This window comes from Thunnus albacares, chromosome 14 (genome assembly GCF_914725855.1).
Source record: "Thunnus albacares chromosome 14, fThuAlb1.1, whole genome shotgun sequence".
NCBI lineage: Eukaryota > Metazoa > Chordata > Actinopteri > Scombriformes > Scombridae > Thunnus > Thunnus albacares.
In genome coordinates, this window is record NC_058119.1 from 27,964,038 (window position 1) to 27,972,871 (window position 8,834).

Genomic DNA, 8,834 nt, shown 5'->3' on the forward strand with positions numbered 1-8,834 from the left:
TGTCATTTGTTTTGTTGTTGCTACTGTTGTATGGATCCCAGGAAGACTAGCAGCCACTTTGTGAAAGTTAATGAGGATCCAAATGAAGAATAAATAAGAGATTGATTAGTAAATCAAAAGTGTCACTTTCATACAGTCCAGTGTTGACATTATTATTTTTGCAAATCTTTCCCAAACCAAACTGAACAATTCACCATTTTCTGAAGGTGCTGACTCTCATCATATAATATTAAAAAGCTGGATTCAGCAGTTATTCTTCTCAGTAAAAGACGGTTGATTAAATGAGGGAAATGGCATTTAATGCTGGGATCTCACTTCCAGGTTTTATCAACCCAAGACTGCACTGATGTTTGCAATAAAATGTCTCCTGACACATTCACCATGTAACAACACAAACATTCAGCATAAATGCTTTTGTCAAACTCACATATTTCAGTTTTCAGTTAAAAGTTTGAAAGCTGTTGGTTCACAGCCTCAAAGTTTTGCAGAGCTTGTTAAGCTGTCACTTCTGTTTTTCACCTTCTCACTGTCCAGACTGTAAAAATGTAGGGTTGAACTTTCCCATGTACCTCATTTGTACATCACTTAGCTCATCTTAGTCTGTTCTGCTTGTGTCGTTTTTTTTTTCATATGAGTCTTGTCCTTCCTTTTTTTTGGGCTACATTTCTCTGTCTGTTTTCTCCCTTTTCTTTCTCCCTCTTTCTCTGCCTGCATGGAGCTGACTGTGTACATGTTGTCGTCTTTCATACTGATGAACCGATGTTATCATCACTGTCCATTCTGCAACAACACAGAGAGGCCAAAAGCTTGTCTATGGCCCCTTTCCTAATGAAAACATACAGAATCAAGTCTGCAAGAGGACTGAACTTAAGAAGCATGACAATCAGCTTGTTGAATTTAGAATTATCTCTGGCTTCTTCTGTCAAGAACATGATGATAGTGGGGAGAAACAGCAGTGTGTAGATGAGCAGCACCAGGACCAACATTCCCACAATTCGTCGTTTTTCATCAGAGGAGACCGAGATGGCAGCAGACAGCGATTTGAGGGTCCCACCCAGGAAGAATATGAACAGTGGGAAAGGAATGGTGTTTATGACCCTATTATCAACCCAGAAATGTAAAACAAGGACATAAACAAGAGGAAGGGTCCAGACCACGACACAGACCACAAGAGAGATCTTGATGGTTCTTCTGAAGTGGTACCACAGTGGCCATGCGATGACCAAATACTTGTAACACAAGATACACAGTCTATCATCAGATACAGAATATTCCTGACTTTGAGGAGCTTCAGATTTATATGGTAATACAATGGTCATACACATGGAAGTAGCTAAAAACATACATGATAGACATATAGCTACCTTTCCAGGGCGACACAGACCATGAAGCCAACACTGGTAACCACACCAAAGCAGTAAACATAATAAGAGAAGATTTTCTGGGATTTTTCAGGTTCTGCCACTAAGACGATCATGTAGCAGAGCTGAATGATGTCAGAGATGAGGAGGTTGATGATGTAGATTGGAGCAACATTGTCATTTTGTACCTGCAAGAAAACAATGGTAGAAATAAAAAAACAGGTGGTATTTTTTTTTTTTTTTTTAATTTCTGGTGTTTTCATGTAGCATCTCTGCATAAAATATGCAAAATGGCAAGTGGATGAAATTCTTCGTAATGATAAATCATTTTGCTCTGCCCAGCATTTGCAGTCAGAAACATTCATGCATTGGCCAATGTGTCATCAAGTCAATCAATGTTACAAGACTAGACAAAAAGAGTCTACAGCCATGCTAACTGCTCTATGAGGCTGTACTTAGGCACAGGGGTCCATTGAGCTAAATGCTAATATGCTCACAATGACAATGACCATCTTAGTTTAGCGTGTTAGCATGCTAAAGATAGAGCGATAGATATTGATTGTCCTCATGGAGAAGTTTGTTTCCACTGTGTATTATGCCTCTAAAACATACAATAGATAGATGCATTCACACATACACACATTGATTTTATGCAGACAAAAAGACTGATATATATTTTAAGCTTGTGATTATTGGACAATGGAATTTAAAACTGCTTTTTTTGTCTTTTATCTGTAACCAGATGGGAGTAGAGTGAAATCTTGATTGCATGGGTTTCCAGGGTCGCGTTAAATCTGTTTATTAGCACTAAACACAAAATACAACTGAGGCAGATCACATTACCATTGGTTTAGCTGGTATTTGGTTGTAAACCAAAGTATTGGACTTTTTGACCTGATGATGGCACTAAAGGAAAAGTCAGGGGATCAATTAGGTCAGTAGGCTTCAGCCTCTGGAGACCATGAATGTCTGTACAATATTTCATATATTTCTCGATTGTTTTAATTAAAACCCAAAATAATGAGCTAAAATAATGTTGTACAAATTGTTCTGACAAACCTGATGACAATTTCTTCTCTACAAGTTAATGATGCTGTTAACGTCACCTTGAGAGAAGCTGGAATGAAGCTACACATGTAAACTGCATGTATTTAGGGTCCAATTAGCTTAAATTTTTAGGTCATTGCAAGACTTAGTAGCCCCAAGCAGGATGAAGATTTTTTACAGACAGGATGTATGATAGACACATGACCTAAAATTAATAAATCTTAGTCATAAAGTACTCACCTGGGAATAAAGAGAGTGGATGGCCACTAGAGTCAAAGGAAAGCTGATAATAATGATTACGCATGTCATCACATACATAATATGTGGTTCACCATAATAGAAGATGGCCTCGTTATAATAATAGTAGATGGAGTTATAATCATCATAGTTGGATGTGACATTGGTGTAATCATTGCTTTCCATCTGTGAGGTATTGTTGTAGAAATCTTCTTCTTCTTAAGAGTGAAACCTGTTGTATGAGAGATCAAGTTATGGAAGTTTTTTAATATCTACATAACATTGTTAAGTGACATCACTAAATGTTCACACAAATACAGTGTATATTATAGCCACAAAAAAGGTGTCTTTGTTACATTATCTCCTAATAATATTTCTTCAGGGCTGCAACTAAAAATTATTTTCATCAATGATTAAGCTGCTGATTATTTTCTTGATTAATAGTTTAGTTTATAAAATGTAGTGTTTTACACACTGTGAAGAAATTGTACTCAGAATTTCTTTGAGCCTGCAGGGATGTCTTCAGTTTGCTTTTTTTTCCGATCACCTGAGATCCCACCAGTTGAATAACTCTGTGCTCTCTGATTTTGGACAAGGAGGTTTAGATGTCTGACCAAACCATTTTATGAATCATCTGCATATTTTATATTTTGTTTACATATTGTGCATTCTGACTAAGTTTTGGAGTGAAAATAAATTAGAGGAAACAACTGCAGGCTGGTACATTTATCATGTTTGACAACACTAACATACTGAACATCACTGTAGCATACTGGTTAAGACTCATACCACAAAATTCCAACATTTGTTCTCAGTTTGATTCCAGCAGTTCTTAGCTGCACTCATCAAAATATTTGTATGACACAAATATTTGTAAAATAAACAAACAAACAAAAAAATTAATTAATTTGTGCTTTGCAGAATAAGGTTTTTGTATTTGGGCACTGTGACAGCCCCTACCTAACCTACCTTAAGTGAAATGATGCTGGTGTGGTAATGAATTATTGTTCTTGTATTATATTCTTGTGTCCATAAGGGTATCTTGGAGGATGATGGTGTGGCAGCTAGCTGAATTCGGAGCACCTGAGCCTGATGCTGCCATAGGATAAAATGTCAACTCCCAGCATTGTTCGAGCTCTCTCTCTCACATTGATGCATTCCAGCCAGCAGCCGCAGGTTTTTCTTTTTTTGTTTGATTCTTGTTTTGTTTTTACTCCACAACACCTTACACTTCAGTGTTCATACATTCACACCTACATTACTGATGTTACTGACTGACACACTCCATATTTGCAATTATTTCTTCAGTTGTTTACTTTATTATAATAAATATCTTTAATTTACTACACTCCATTGTGTCCGTTCCCACATTTGTCATGGCCTAGGAGCTGGGTTATGACAGGCACAAACCTAACTTTGCTTGCTTTTGTGTACGGTATTGTAAAGTGTTGGTTGGAATTGGAAGAAACAACTGCAGACTGATACATCTCCATTTCTAACAACAAAAGCATAGACTTCTTCAATATAAATGTTATAACCAATCTTAGACCCAGTTTGTCCATCTCATTTATTATTATTACATTCAAGTCACAGCCTGGTGACAATAAACAAAGAGAATAAGGCGGAGAACAACTGACATCAACAGGAATATTCTTTCTGTCTCAGATCTATTCTTATTAACCTCAGATCTATTCTTATTATGGACAATCTAATAGAAATATTTGTATTACTCAATAAATATCGTTTAGCCTCCATTCTGCATTGTCCTATTTTCTGTGTAAACCTTGATAACAAGTATGAACAGTTCTCAGTGTTTTACCCCTCTACACATGAATACACTCATTAAACATCTACATATAGGCATATAAGCCTACTGTATATACCTATAATTAATCAAAGATGACTAAAACAACATGTAGGATGCACATAATGTAGCCTACTGCTTGCAATACACAGGAAGACAGGGCTGTGAAAAGGCAAAAGCAATACTCTTCCTAAAATCACCAGTGGTGGGAGAAGTACTGAAGTAAAAGTAAAAATACTACAATGAAAAAAATACTCCCTTAAAAGTAAAAGTCCTGCATTCAAAATCTTACTTAAGTAAAAGTACATAAGTATTGGAAGCAAGCTGTAGAAAGCATCAAAGTAAAAGTACTCATTATGCAAACTGTACTCATTCAGATGAATATGTATCATAAATATATAGTGTATATTTATGAGCACATATAAAAAATATAATATATATTTATATATAATATATATTTATAAGCATAGCTTGAGAGAGAGACATGAGAGACAGCTTGTATGTAAGCTGCATTTTAAAGCTGTCTTTCTCTCTGTCCCAAAGTGGCTCAGTGAATGTGACAAGACAAGAGAAAAATAACAAGCATACTGAATGTAAATGGAAAAACTAAAGTTAGCTAACAAACAGTTGGGTGTGAAACAACATCAGCAATGAAAGAGATACGTGGAGGTGTCAAACTGGGTTATATTTAAAAGTAATGTTTTTCGAAATGAAAGAAGCGATGCATTAATACAGTACATCACAGTAAAGTCAGAGTGAGGAGGTTGGGGTGGACGGATGGGACCTAGGTTCTCATACTGAGTCCGTGTGGTTATGTTTAAGTATCAAAAGCAGTTCACAATTTTTTAAGTGTGTCTTAAAAGGTGTCAGGTGTCCATATGAACAGTCAAAGAGGTTTTCCTCGCTGTAATCATTTATCCTATTCATACTGGCTATTGAAAGACCCCCTTCAAATGTGCTTTCAATGTAAGTGATGGAGGCCAAAATCCACAGTATGTCCACACATTTATTTTGAGCAAAAAGATGCATTGTGCTTACAAAATGCACTCACATATGACTTACCTACTGAAGTAATATCACACTTTTTCTGTTTTGTCTTATAATTTGTTCCAAATTTCACCACCCTCTCTGTAAAATGTTCTAAAAATTAACCGTTAAATACCTGCAAATCACTCTGAAAATATCCAGAAATTTGTATGAAATTAAAGAACCTATAAAGTAAAGCATTACCATTAGTCCCTATGTTCCACTTTTAGTTGGCATCACAGTGATGAATCACATAACTTATCAACAGGGTTCAAAGTTTGAAACAGAAATAGATACTAAAGTATGTGGATAAAATATTTACATTCAGATCAAGATGATAATCACAAAAATATGTCACTTATCAAATTGATACCATCAGTGTATCTGTGTAAATAAGTGTAAATAGTGTAAATAATCAAGTGATATGTATTTATATGATACATTCCTCTTGTGAGTGTCACAATGTTAGAAATAGGCAACAACAGCAGAACAACTGGTGAATCTGTTTACAACATCTAAACAAACATTGTTTTAATAAAGAAGTTAGTCAGTAACTCTGAGAAGATTAGCACTGAGCTAAAAGAGATCCAAATAAACAAACAAATAATATGTCACGAGCAACTGAGATATGAGCCCGATTAATCAAACTACTCAGAATGACTCCCAGGAATTGTGCTGTAAATACCTCTACCTCAGATTCAAACCTGAGACTCATTTATGAAGTGTCCTACTCTCACTGTCAGTAAGGAGGGGGACTCTTAGGGGAAAGTGTGACGTTGTTGTTTTACGACACTCAGAGCCACAAAGTATAAATATGATGGCATGTTGTAGTTTTCTTACATAGATATATAGACTTGCCATTCAGCCTGTATAGACTGCAAACAAAGATACTCACATGGATTAAAATCATAACTGTAGTAAATTAGTAAATTGAAATAGTATAGGTGTGAGGAGTCAATTGATATCAGTAATATTGTTTATATTTGTTATCGGGGGATTCCCTACTGTTAAATCAGAGACACCCCCAATTTATTTCCTTTTGTAGTTTAGTTTAGTTTAACAGGTTAATTTGCAGAACTTAATTCATCTAATGAGTTAAATTTCAACTGCATAAAAGTTTGTGTCTGCAGGCAATGTAGATAATTCAAAATGTCTTTCCAGGATACAGTGTTTGTGAGTTTGTATTTTATTCAGTATTATTTGTAGATGTGCTGTCTAGCTTCTGCCACTAGGTGGTGCTGTTGAGTCATAAAAAGCGAGTTGCAAAGGAAGAAAACTCGTTTTTAGCAGCAGAGAAAGTGTACTGCCAGACTGTGAGAGTGAACATATACTGCTTTGTTTTCGTTGTTAAGAGCAAAAATAGAGACATTGCTAGTTGCGTGACAGTCCTACATCTGCCTGAGTCCTTGGCTGCAACAGAGGCCTAATAATTGGGCCTAATTTGACTCATCTGTGAAATCAGCCTCATTCAACCACATCATCTTGCAATTCCTGTAATATTGCGGCATCTTGCAGGTATTGCATAGGCTCATATGGTCACTGCAGTATAGCATCTTCGCTTTCACTGTACAGTTCCCATTTAACTACACCTCCTGTTAACTTAGTCCCCTACATGAGGAGGGAAACAGTATTATTTCTGTAATGTCACAGAGTTTTGGGAAATGCACTGTGTGAATAGCCTCTCTAGCCTAAATAAATAATAAGATTGAAGACCTCACAGAAATATTTGACTTGTTGTAATGAAGTTAAGTTTCATTATCCAGCCAAGGGGACATGATTGTGTTCATGTTCTCACATTCACAATATCTGTATAGCGTAATCAAAGTTTCAGTACGTTTATTCACATCAAGATTTCATAAAACATATATGTCCCCTGAAACTCCTGACAGGTTGGGACACCTCTGTAGCTCTGCTAAAGATTGATTTGAAGTGATTTTGTAAATTAAGAAAGTTGATAAAATACTATTAATCCACTCTATCTTTCACTCACACCCCATAGACGCGCACACACACACACACACACACACACATACACACATACACACGTGTCTGCTGTCCCCCAGATATACATGGATGCACTGCATTTCTCACACACAGACACACACAGACACACACAGACACACACACACAAATGTTGACCTACATGTCTTTCTGGGACATTACGTAGAGTTACATTCAGTTCCTGGAGACTTACCCTAACCCTAACCCTAACCATAACCTTAACCTTAACTCAGCTATTGTCCCCAATTGGACAAGCCGTCCCAAATTAACTGGTCTTTAATCTGAATTTTGTCATAGTAGCCTATGACAGATACACACACACACACAAACGCACACACAGACACAGATACACATCTCCTGTTCTCCAGCTGTATAGCAGTATATATCTCATGCTTTATTTTTCACCTGTAAGAAAATATAAACAAGTTATTTTGGGAATTATTTTGTTTATCAGATCATCTCATGGTCTTATTTGCCTATTCTGTTCATCATAAGCAATAAAATAGATAAATTGTGCCTATTTTAAACTAAAAATGATTTGTACATTGTAAGTTAAAGGTGGTCTAAGGTACATAAAATATCAAAGTAAGTATATATATATTATGGTTATTGATGAATAATAAGTCACTTAGCAGATACAACATTTTACTGGATGATAATTAATGTTTTTTTCAGGGCTTGTTAATGAATTCAAACACGGGTCAAATTTGACCTGCGGACACTAAATAAGGAAGGTTAAAGACTTAATGTAATGATGTTAATTCAGTCAGAATAAACAGCTTATTATTGAATGTTAATGTCAGGAGTGTCATTTTTTCAGCTTCAGATGTATCATTTGATTTGTTATAAATGTATTAGTTAAATTAGTTAAATTCCTCTCAGGGCTATTGTATCTCTACATACAGGAAAACTTGATAATTCTTTACGTACCAGTGAATACAGTGTGTAGATAGCCAGTAAGGTCAATGGAAAACCTATCGAGATCACAGTCCACGTAATCACGTGTAAGAATGTTGGAAAATCATTTTATAGAAAGACAAACTCTTCAAACACGTAGTCATACAGGGTGTCATTGTAGTCAAAGATGTAGTCACTGTAGAATGTAGTCACCTTCCTTTCAGTTCCAAAGGTATCTGTGGACTAACCAAACAGGTATTTTGGGCTGGGGAGAGCAAAATGACAAATGTGTGCTCTGTTCCCCAAAGTTTCACACAAACATGCCGACAATGCACAAAATGGAACTGGAGAAAACATGCAGGCATGGAGAGGAACGCAAAACCTGATCATGAAAACTCAGCTCACAAATAAAAGTACTGTGAACACAGAATGAAAAGCCGCAAGAGTACTACTACTGCTAT

The 8,834-nt window shown here is 36.0% G+C and overlaps 1 pseudogene; it reads right to left on the minus strand.

The window, feature by feature from the left end:
- Positions 1 to 677: 677 nt before the first annotated feature.
- On the minus strand, positions 678 to 2,831 carry LOC122997370 (annotated as a pseudogene).
- Positions 2,832 to 8,834: the final 6,003 nt, after the last annotated feature.